Below are 12,588 nucleotides of genomic sequence, written 5' to 3'. Positions count from 1 at the left end.
TTTGTTACTAAATGCTCACTTAGTTAACGCATTTGTCACAATAAACTGCCTTGTCTCCCAGGAGATCTAGTTGTGGCCACTGAATCCAAAGCAAATATGGAACATTGAACAAACAAACAAAAAAGATAAGTTTAATTATCCAGTCTTTAATGCAAATTAGCCAGCAGAGTTAAAGGTACTAAAGTGGCCCTATAACTGATGGTTGTATCTATTAGGAGTGCTGTGGTTGAGTGAAACTTAACTCCCAAGTCCTCGTGTTGATGGTTTTGGAGGTGGAGCTATTAGGTAATTGGGATTAGATGGGGTCTAGAGAGTGGGGCCTGACGCTGGCTCTAATGACTTTATCATAGAGAGAGGCCTGAACTACTGCCGTGGCTCCAGTTGGCTGTGTGCTCTGCCCTCACCAGTTCCTAGCATCATGCTTTTCCGTCTGGCCTCCAGGACCAGGAGCTAAATTAGCCTCTCTTTACATGCAGTAAGCACATTGGTGGGAATGACGGAGATGAGGTGTGGTAGCTCTTTGGTCTTTAAGACCGTAGAACCGTAAGTTGAACCCAACACATGCTATGTTACTTTGACAAGTCTGTCTGACTTGAGACAGGGTCTCTCACTGGCTTGTATTTTAAGAAGCACGCTAGGTCGGCTGCCCATTCCCTCAGACCCCCACCCCCCTGGGATAACAAATGTGTACTACCATACCCAGATTATTATTATTATTATTATTATTATTATTATTATTATTATTATTATTATTATTATTATTATTCTTTCTTCTTCTTCTTCTTCTTCTTCTTCTTCTTTTTCTTCTTTCTTCTTCTTCTTCCTCCTCCTCCTCTTTTTCCTCTTCTTCTTCCTCTTCCTCCTCCTCTTCTTCTTCTTCCTCCTCTTCCTCCTCTTCCCCTTCTTCCCCTTCCCCTTCCTCTTCTTCCCCCTCTTCCCCTTCCCCTCCCCCTCCCCTTCCTCCCTCTCCTCTTTCTCCTCCTTCTCCTTCTTTTTTTTTTTTTTTTTTAAAACATGGGTTCTGAGGCTCAAACCCATAGCTTGTGGCATCTCCCAAATTTCCTGCTTTGCAAAGTTTTAAAAGCAGACTAGAGAGCAGTGCCCCTGCTGTGTACACACAGTAAAAACACAACTTAATCTCTTACTTGAGTCAGGGCTAACCAGTTATTGTGAATTGCCAATACACTGAAAATCTCATAACATGCAGTGTCTGAGTAAGCAGAGAACGTAAGTAGCATGTAGAGGTCACACATGGTCACATTTCTACTGTGCCAACTCACAGCCACTACTGTGCTCCTTCTCATTTCTTTGCTCTACTCCCCTCTGACTATGTGCAAGCAAAACACACAGCGGGGGGGGGGCACACTTGAAAAAGAGCTTAGTCTTCTCAGGTCTAGTGAGAGTTGCTTGGTGCGCGTTCCTTCCTGATGCTCTGCAGAATCAAAAAGCAGCCTGCCAAAGTATTGCACCTCACATTTTGACCTGTGTATGGTCTGGATTACTTCTGCTTGCTGTCGAGAGGCCTTTCAGCCTGTTAGGTGTGGTTTCTGGAGGACCCTGTGGGTGCCTCCAACATGAAATGTGCTCAGAGATAATTCTGCAGAGACGCCTCTTGGCTTGCTGTGTGTGATTTGTACAGAACATTGTGATTACCTCCAGATGATATTATAGACACTAACATATCCCTGCAGTCGTATTAAAGGTGAATAAATTTACCAGTACTATAAATCTCACGTCATCATGGAAGAAGAGAGACGTGAGACAGAAGGCGGCAAAGATGGCCCCTTTGCTACTGTTTTGAACTGGAGGCATTTGTATGAACATGGGCGTGTATTTTCATGTGTATATTCCCTGTTGCCATCAGCCCTGCCAACTTGGATCCTCTGAAAGGGCCTAGCAGCCATAATCCACTAATCCCTAGCATACCCAAGCCCCTTTGATCTTAGTTCCTGAGAGCTTTGACACACAACTGGGGATATTTAGGGTAATGGTTCCAGATCTGAAACAGATGGGGACATGGTAAGCCTGAAGCTTCTCCACCAGGCAGAAGAGAGCCATGCTCCAAGACTGCTGGGATAGAAAAGTTGGGCTGAAGGTACAAAGTTGGAACAGTTTCAGAAAGATAATTTTAAAACCAATGCTGGTAATGGGTTATAGGGCATTTAAAAAATAACCAGAAAAAGCATAGGTTTTAAAGAGAAGAATGAAATGCCACAATTTTCTAAACCGTAAGAATCATTGCCAAGAGGAAATACTTGATACATACAGTTTTGTGTTGAGTTCAGTACTGAAATTTGCTTTATTGTATGATGTAGCCAGATAAAGGCAGCTGGTTTCTGTCCCCTTTTGTCTTTAACTCAGTCCTTGGTAGGTGGAGGAGATAGAAACTTTCTTAACCTTGATTATATAGAGAATAAATTATATATTCAGGCTGGTGAGACAGCTCTGAAAGTAAAGGTGCTCACTGCTAAGTCTGGGGGCATGGTAGGCGGAAAGAACCAGCTCCCCAAAGTTCTTTTCCACATGCATGATGTATGTAGCATGTATACATCCGCAGATGCACACGCACACTAAAGAAATATAGTAATAGCTGCATAGTCAGTCACCTTTTGTGCCTTTGAAACCACAGCTATGTATCAGACCAAATTAGCTTACCTGCTGATGTAACTCATCAGAAACATGATTGGGACTGACATCACCTTTCAGTTGAATAACAAGAAAATTTCTCTCCTGATGCAAACATTTTTTTCTCCCTCCGTAGTATCTTGAAGTGACATGCGTTCATAATTCACCTAAATTCTATTTGATCTGAGTTCCCCGAACCAGGCACTTCCCAGATGTTCCTTCTGTCGGTCAGCTCACCGGTGACTAGGAAACGGCCATTGTTCCTGCTGTGGACCCTGAAAGCTATAGCAACATTTGGCCTGGCAAAATATACCCTCTGGTGCAGCAGTGGTGCACTTTCTGATTGGATGTCAAGCTCCACTCCAGAATATGGAACCCATGCCTGGCACCATAACTGAGCCGAGAACCCATGGCTAGGTAGATCATGGGCTTGGAGGGAGAGGATACTAACAAATAGTTAAAAACACATAGTTTTAGCATGTCCCAACTTGTAGTACTTATCTTTGTGCGCATAGGTTGGTGTGTGTATCAACCCTCGTCAAATAAACTTCTTTTGTAATAGATGGCTGTTAACCCAGAAACCCACAATTAGTCACTGTGCAGAAAGAGACTGAGAAGTACTCAACGTTTTTATTACATTTATTGTAGGGATGCATGCATGCCACAGGCATGTAACGCCGGGCTTCAAACAGGTCACTGGGCTTGCTGCAGATCCCTTCACCTACTGAGATATCGTGAGGACCCTCAATGCATTCATCTGTTTAGATCAGCACAGCTCAGTACCCTGAGGCCCCACCTTTATAGTTAACCTTGGTTTTCTTACCTTTTAATTTAAATAATGTAATATATGCACATATATAATGCACATGGACCAGTTCTCCCTCTCACAGCCTGGAGTTCTTAGTCTAGGGTTGGGACCCCATTAGATTTCCCATGTCTTTGGCATAATTATTGATAATTGTCGTTCCCCAAAGCCTCACCTCAGCCCAGGTGGGTTGGGGTGGGGGAGCGCATTTCACGTCCAAACTAAGTATTCTCACTCTGAAAACTGTAGTTTGTGGAAATGAACTAGTTTTCTTGAGATATGACATCAGTGCACCTCCAAAGTACCAGAGAACAGGCACCAAAAAGAAGGAGCCATCCACGAGCAACCCTGCTGACTCAAAGCCAGGATCTTAAGTGGTTACTCTGCTCATGAAGAAGCCGCCACAGCCGAAGAAGGTGCTGCCCGATTTACTCGAGAAGTTTCTATGAATGGAGTAGTAGGGTCCACCGCTCGATTGAGAAGAGAACATCTGCCAAATTGCCTCGCTTGGCATCTCTTGGGAGATTTCGCCGGAAGCCTTAGACGGGCTGTGAGATGGAGCTAGAATTTGTGTCTCATCTCCTGTTTCACACCCATAAGATTAAGCAGCAGCTGAGATTGGGCCTTGGCAGATGTCAGCCCTGCACCAGAAGGGGAAAGCTAGCACAGAGCTCTGTGCTCACAATCGAGGCCATTGGTCCATTCCGACAAAGTCTATGGACACCCGGAGTCCCCCAGGCAGCCTCCAGCCGTAGGCTCACTGCTTGCTGTTTCTGAAGCATCCTGGATCCTGGCTCCGATAGTAGGGTCTATGTACAGCCTGAGGAGGCTTTAATTCTTATTTCTGCGCATGGACACTGGGGGTCAGTATTTATTCGTAAATGAATCTGTATTTGCCTCTGACCCTCCCTCTGGTAATCTGCTGCAGCTGGCCTCCTACAGGACCCAGAATTCCTCTGTGCTTCTTTCTGTGGTCCCGGAGCTAGAGAGCTCCGCCTACAAAACCATGAGCAGAAACAGAAACACTGGATCCACATGGAATTTCAGCCTGGGAAAGAGGCAGGTTTGAATTTAATATACAAACGAATACCAAGTCCTTCCTGGTTTCTGGAGACTTGCCGTACTGGGGTGTTGGGCCAGCATCCTGACCACCACGCCAACTTTTCTCTCCATTAACTGTAGTGTCGTGTCCATTTAGTTTCATTCCTTCTCTACACCCATGACTGTTCTTAAAGCCCTCATCTCCCCCAGAGCTATTTCGGCTGCTCTCCCGTCGATTTTCTTGCCTCTACGTTTTCTACTCTTCTCCAAATGGGTGTCAGGGTGACACTTCCCAAATCTTGCCTCACAGAGGCTCTTGTAGACTCCCAGAAGGGCTACTATCCTTCCAGACTCTTCCCTCCATCCCTCGCCTCTCCCTTCCCACTGACTGCCTCCTGCTGCTCACCCTTCGGGACTGATGGGGCAAAGATCCAAACCAGTTTCCCACCTGTAATGACGGTAAACACAGAGCAGAGGATGTGGGTGAGAAACGTTCATAAACGAAAAACGTTGATGCACAGCGATTAAATTTTGCTAGGAGTTCTGCATTATGCATGAATGCATTATCACTTTTAAACTAAAAAGTTCATTCTCACAGAAACTCGCTTGCTTGTTTGTCTCTTTGGATGGCTGGCCAGGGAAGTGATCAAATTCATGTCTGGATACTAAAGACACACACACACACACACACACACACACACACACACACACACACACACACACCACTAGAATTTCTGGGGTTTATTCCCCTTCTGTGCCAGCTTGATTTTTAAGGGTTTTCTTAAATCAGCCCTTGATCTTTAGCCTGTCCAGACTCTGGTTGGTTATCCTCTATGTAGAGATGATCCCTTTGCTGCTGGTGCCCAAGAGAGCAAAGGAGGCCTAATATATAATCAGCTCAGAGGCTTTCCCCTCAGGCAGCTCCTATAATGCCAAGGAAAAAGGTTATTTACGGAGGCCTGCCATCTTGACATTCAAATTACAGAGTGCGTAACAATAGACATATCTTGAAGGCAGAAGGAGTTCTCTAGCTACGCCCTAGAAAGCACCATTTCATTTATTTCTATCTACACACATCACATGGATACATTTTTCATTCATATTCCATACTGTGCTCTTTTATTTATCATAAGCATTTTTCCACGATTCAGCGCTCTATCCAAGCGAACTCTACATCTGCTGTGCTATGGTTTGGATAGAACTTAAAATGTTCCAGAGACAGTACTTGAAGTTTTTTCTATAATAAATAATTACAGCATTTGGGAGGCAGAGGTGGGTAGATTTCTGGGAGTTTGAGGCCAGCCTGGTCTACAGAGCGAGTTCCAGGGCAGCCAGGGCTACACAGAGGAACCCTGTCTCAAAAAACAAAACAAAACTGAAGCCACTGTATTGGCTACAACTGGTGGAATTCTCTGAAGAGGGCTCAGACATACTAAACCTATGTGATCTGTATGTGTGCTTGCATGTACATCTGGGTGAAGAAATGGCATCTAGGCAGTGACTCCAAGACAAAAAGAGTGTTTAAGAACAAGGTAACTCTGGGCATTCAGTCCCTAACATCAAAACAAACAAACCAGATAATAGAACCCAGAGAGATGGTTCTAGGAGTAAAAGTCCTTTAAGCCCAGTAAGCCTGAGTTCAATGCTTGGAATCTACACAAAGAAGGAAGGAGAAAATCTGTTCAACAAAGGTGTTCTCTGATCTCCACAGTGTGTGTGTGTGTGTGTGTGTGTGTGTGTGTGTGTGTGTGTGTGTGTAGACACTCACACATTCACACACACAGCCATGCACACACATACAATAATGAAGGTCTTTAATTTTTAAAAGTGGGTAATTGTTAAGATCAAGATTGTCCGTCCAGGTGTGACCTTTAATCTCAACACTCAGTAGAGGCAGAGGCAGGTGGATATCTCTGAGTTCAAGCCTGGTTTACGTAGTAAGTTCCAGGATAGACAGAATTATGTAGAGCGAGAGACCTCGCTTTAAAAAAAAAAAAAAAAAAAAAAAGAGGGTATTTTGGACACAGTAATGAGATCTGACTGGCTCGGGATGAGATGAATTGGAGAGACCCAAAGCAAGCTGAGTGTGGAAGACAAGCCAGGTCTTCTCATTCGGTGAGAGGCCAGGCAGCCCCACTCCTTTTGCCAATAGGGAGTCATTATCTACCAACACAGAACATCTCAGCGCAGCACTGCATTCCTCTATTACCAGACACAATTTCTGTGAGAACTGGAAGTCCTACCATATTCAAAAGGAGATTAAGAGGGACCCTTAAACTCTTCGCTGCCTCGAGCTGCTGAACGGCTTGCAGTAGCATCCCAGTGTGAGGAGAAGGCGGTAACTGCTCTGCACACACGGCTGCTGAGGTCAGAGAAAAGTATTGTATTTAAGATCTTGGTTTTAGGGACTGTTGGCTAAGAATATGTATAAACTTTTTTTTTTAATGAGTATGTGTGTGTGTGTGTGTGTGTCTATGTCTGTCTGTCTGTCTGTCTCTCTCTCTCTCTCTCTCTCTCTCTCTCTGTGTGTGTGTGTGTGTGTGCATGTACATGCCACACCATGTTTGGAAGTCAGGAGACAACTATTCTCCTTTCACCACGTGGGTCCTGGGGTTCCTCAGATCTGTAGGCTTGCCATCGAATACCTTTACTGGCTGAACCATCTCACCAGCCCTTTGTACTGGTGTGTGTGTGTGATGTGTGTGTGTGTGTGTGTGTGTGTGTGTGTGTGTGTGTGTGTGTGTGTTGGGGGGGTGCAGGTAGTGAGAGAAAGAGCTCCACCCAAGACTGATGAAAGAATAAGGTTAGGATTGGGAAGCTACAGTGAGCATGGTTTTTCTCTTTCATTCATTTGCAAATTAGCACAAATGCTGCTCTGGTCCCAGAGGACACTGTGTGGAGCCAGAGAGCTGAGATTTTTCTTCTACAAGAAATTTAAGTCGATGCTTTCCTAAGTGGCTAAATGTGAGTTTGCTTTTATTCTTCTCCCAAATTATCTGTCTTGGTTGGAGAATGCAGGGCATGTGTGTTAAAGTCTGACTGGGACACTGAGATAGGTGCAGACATACAAAACTTTCCGAATGGCGTGGAGGGTTAGAGGCATTAAGCTGTGGCCTCAGGAAACGTCAGCGTCAGACCCTGAGAAATGGTTGACACTGTACCACTTGGTCTAAACTGATGCGGGTATTAGGCGGCTCACAGACTCTTGCGGATGGCCAGAGAGCAAAGCCTGGAAGGACAGACAGCTGCAAGTAAGACTTGGATCACACCATGGGATTGCTCCAGCAAGAACTCAGCGCCCCAGATGCCAGGCACACACACTGGCCTCCTGCTGGCCGTGCTGGGCACTGGCTATTGAAATTTACTGCTGCTGTCTTCTTAGCAGTGATTATAAAAATGGCCACACCATCCTCTCTCCTGTGCCCATCCACTTTCTCTTCTTCTGCAACTTTGTCATCTCAGATTACTTGAGGCTCTTTGCTAGTTCAAGTCCAACACTAGTTACCAAAAGGACCGTGTTGATGCCAACGAACCGCAGGGCTGTGAGCAAGGGCAGAGGACTTCCCCTGTGAGGGCTCCCTACCGTTCAACAGCTGCCACACACACACACACACACACACACACACACACACACACGGGTTCTTTGTAGAAAGTCTAACTGCTCCAAGCCCCCAAGCTCCCAGCTGCCATTTGCTTTTTTTTTTTTTTTCACTAGAAAGTTGAAAGGCAAATTTCTTAGCAAGAAAGGGCAAGGCAGGCTCTGAGGGAGCTCAGTTCCAAATTGATGAGATGATTTTGCTCATGGGCAGACTTGGACCTCAGAGGCAAAGCCGTGATGGTTAAAAAAAAAAAAAATGCTGGCTCTGCCTACTTCCTTCTCTTTATTCCAATTTAGACTTAAATGCCTGCCTTGCCCAAGGCTCATGCTGAGACCTGGACCTCAGCAACTCCAAAACACACACCCTTTTCAGAAATCTGTAATTTCATCATATTCTTGACCAAATGAATCTAGCCACAGAGAGACACAAACTTTCCATTGGGATTTATTTTGCCGCTCTATTTTGGCGAGTATGATTTTTTTCCCCTCTCTTTCTTGCTTTTGAAACCCTATTCATTACGAGAAATATGGGTTTTCCAAAAACTGATTTTTAAAGTAAACTTATTATTAAGAACATACATCTTGTCTTTCTAATTCTGACTTATAGGTTTGAAGGTTGAGATTCAGAACAGTGTATGGCTTAGAAAGTGAAATTCAGGTTGTGTTTGGCTGAAAAGCCCGAATCTGGACTTGGAAGTCTATAGATCTAGGCTGGCTGGCCTGCTTCCCTTGGGTTCCAACGACCAGATACTGCTTCATAAAGGCAGGAGCCTCAGCAGCCTAGTGCAGGCAACCCAAGGCTTCCAGCTTGTGGTTGCAATTGCACATCAGTAAATTTAGGAAGCAAGATGAAATTGTTTCTCACACAGATGAACAACTTATAACGATTACAAAGTATGGAATTGATGAAAAGCAATTAACCAAAAAGCAAGTGCTGTCACAAAATTTCATCCCACAGTGACTATATGATACAAATGTAAGTCAATTACAAATAAAGAAGAGAACGGGAGCTATTATTAAACATGGAATTAGTCTGTGTGTGAGTGCACACAACACACACACACAACACACAACACACACACACACACACACACACACACCCTAGAAGATGGAAGAAATGTAGGAGCCCTAGGGCAGAAGGGGAACAAGCTACAGAGGGTAGACATCCCAGGAGGACAGAGAGATAGTGCTGGGATGCTTTGACGAGTTGAGGCAGGCTCCTCGCTGTCTCTGAGCTGTGCTGAGGGGGAGAGAGAGAATGGGAACTATTAGGTTCTTGTTACATTCTCTGAGCTTACTCCTCACCCTGCACAGGGGGGATCTCATGCTATTCTCCTTATGAAGCAAGAAATGAAGACTGACTTGACTCTTTACTTCTGCAGTACTCAAGACCACAGGGAGCTGGCGGAGACTGGGGGAAAATTACGATTTAGTCAAATGGAAAGAGGGTGGGGTGGAAGGCGGCACCATCACCACATGCTCCTTTTGACCATGCAGAATTCTGGTCAAATGAATGGAGTTGATTTTGAGAGCTGAGCTCAGTGACTCATGCCTATAATCCCAGCACCAGGGAGGCTGAGGCAAGATTACAGCAGTCGGCCTGAATATAGAGAGATCTTAGCTCGACATCCCTGCCCCCATCAAAACAACCAACCAAGGATGCTTCAAGTTGTACTTGTAGCAGATTAAGAATTGATTTCTGCCTTTAAAACCTCAAAACAGGATCCAGTCTTAAAACTGCCCAAGGATACCTCTACTTAACACCTGATATCATCTTGAGATCATCCCCAACCTTAGGAAATGCATTTTCCCTCCACTATTCCAGACACCTGAAATGGCTGTTTTTATTTTTAATTAATTGTGTGTGTGTGTGTGTGTGTGTGTGTGTGTGTGGCCCATCATGTATGTATATGCACAAATGCATGTGGTTCCTTCCGCAGCCAGAGAAGGAGTTACAATCACTTGGAACTGGAATTACAGCTGGTCATGAGCTGTCATATGAGTGTTAGGAACTAAACCATGGTTCTCTGCAAAAAACAGCAAGTGCTTTCAACCTCAGAACCCTAGAGATAAAATACTGACATCAAGTGTGAGGGAATAAAACATCGTGAACACAAGATCAGTTGGCACAAGGACAGAATTGTGGCAGCAGACTCCGCCTATGACAAAGGAGGACACCGAAGAGGGTGGAGGTGCTGCTGAAGAGAGACCTGGTAAAGCAACTGTGGGTCAGTGGCTTTACAAGGGTTTGGTCTTGCTTATCTTCACTTGGGTGGAAAAGACAGAATAAGATATTGCCACGCTGGGTGTGGTCACACCTTTGTTTTCTGGACTGCTGGGGACAGATAATCATGTATTTGCTCTTGTGGGCATCTTGGTGCTTCCTTTTTCAAAGTCTGTCAGGTCCCAGTGTGTCCCATGGCATCATTAACTGAGGGGTGTATGTTTCTGAGGCAATTTACATGCAGTACAAAGAGGTGAAATGCACCCGGACATGAAGGGCCCGAGATCTGGGCTGTCTGGTCTCTACTGCTGAGGGACAACAGGCAGTTTCATCTCTGAGGCTTATCTGAACCTGGGGCACACGTCTGTGTTAGTCCAAACTCAAGGCATGCCTGGGCTCCAGAGCAAGTTCAAGGCCAGCCTGAACAACTTTAGTGAGACCCTGTCTTGAGATTTAAAAAATGAGAAGGGTTGCTGGGTGGTCAAAAGCTTGACTAGCATGTGTAGGTTCTCCATTCACACACACACACACACACACACACACACACACACACACACACACACACACACACACTCAGCAAGCAGTGGCCCTAGATGATCTCTTCTCCCAATTGTGCACTTTCTTAAGAAGTAAGCCAGAGGCTTTCAGATCTCTAGCCTTGGGCAGATGGTGGCAAAAGCTCCCACATGCCCTCTGCTTCCTTCAGCACTGGCATCACCGGGCATCCCCCACAGGCTTCTGAGGCTGCTGGGCTGCTGTAGAGCAGACCCAAGTCCCATGCACAGGGACCAGGACACAGTGATGCCACAAGGCCTTGGACTCGTCCAACAGTGGAGACTTTCCTGGCTGCATAAGCTGCCAGGGGGCACAGTAATGCCAGCATCTCCATTAAGAGCTCTCTGACTAGGAATAACTCTTATTAATTACAATCAGACGATTTCCAGACTTCTTGGTTGGACTCTTTTTGATTCATTAGTCTACTCCAGGTCTGTTCTCTCTCTAGCATCTCCCTGGACTCAGACAATAAATACAGCCAATGGTATTGCCACGGTGTCACAGTTGGCTTAAGTATCAGAATGAAGTCCCCTCCTGAATCACCTAGGCGGAGGTGCCGTCCTTCATAGCCTATTTCTTCCATGAAAGAATGGAGAGAGAGATGCCTTTCAACCCCGAGGCTGCTTGCTGGCTCCTCTTAACTAAATTTCGGAGCTATTTTGTATGTGTCAATCAACCCTCCTGTGTTCCTGTCCTCTCTGCTCACAACAGGCATTTATTGAGAACCAACCCTTTGGGAAGGTTGGTTGTTAATCACCAGAGAGAGTAAGTGACATGAAACTGGAATCTTACACAACCGGTTTTCTTCTCATGAAAGTCGATCACGCAGAGCCACGTCCCACACCAGAGGGAGAAGCCAGCAGACCTCCAAATGCCAGAGTGGGGTGAGTCAAAGTTGGTTTGAGCAAAGGGATTTCTGCAAACGTGAGATAAAGAGAAATCCCCAAACTCCCTGTGTTACATTACCTAGAAACACAAGCTGTGATGTGGCCCAGGCCTGGATATTGCAGCCTTTCCTAGAAGCGACAGTCAAAGAGAAAGGGAAGGACTAAGCCAAGGACTGGGGCCAGGAGACCCAGGGGACAGCATCTGTCGGCTCTCAATTTGTCACCAGGTTCTAGATGGGTATGGAGCCAAAATCTGAATTCTCTGATCCAATTCCCTTCTCTCCTTCAGCTTTTTCTCAGTGTTTGTGTACATATGTATATGTGTGTATGTGTATGTTATAGACTATGTATATATTTGTGTGTATGTGTGTGTGTGTGTGTGTGTGTGTGTGTGTGTGTATAACTGTTTTTGAGGCAGAGTCCCTCTACATAGCCCTTGCTATCCTGGAACTCACAAACCAGACATGGCCTCAGCGAATCTACTTGTTGCCCGCTGATTGCTCAGACTAAAGATGTATGTCACCATGCCTAACTTAAGAGAAAGAGGGGTGCTCATGAGAATGTAAGACATACAGAGAGCATGTCTGTGGCTTCTGAAGAAGAACACAGAAGGGGAGACAGACCCAAGCATTGGTTCAGGCTCCTGGAGTGACAGGCCTGTTCATCAGCCTTTCCAAAGAAGGTAAAACTACCATCAGACCGATTTCCCCTTATTCTCTGCATGCATTTTAGTCTGTCTCCAGATCATTCTGGAATCTTCCACGTTGATGATTGAAAATCATGGGTGAATCCCAGTTATGCAAGGCAAAGCTCAGCAGTAGCCCCAGCCCTTATATGTGTATGGAACTTGTTC

The sequence above is a fragment of the Micromys minutus genome, assembly GCF_963924665.1.
Source record: "Micromys minutus genome assembly, chromosome: 18".
NCBI lineage: Eukaryota > Metazoa > Chordata > Mammalia > Rodentia > Muridae > Micromys > Micromys minutus.
The sequence above is the reverse complement of the archived record's forward strand: the minus strand, read 5'-3'. Positions refer to the sequence as shown.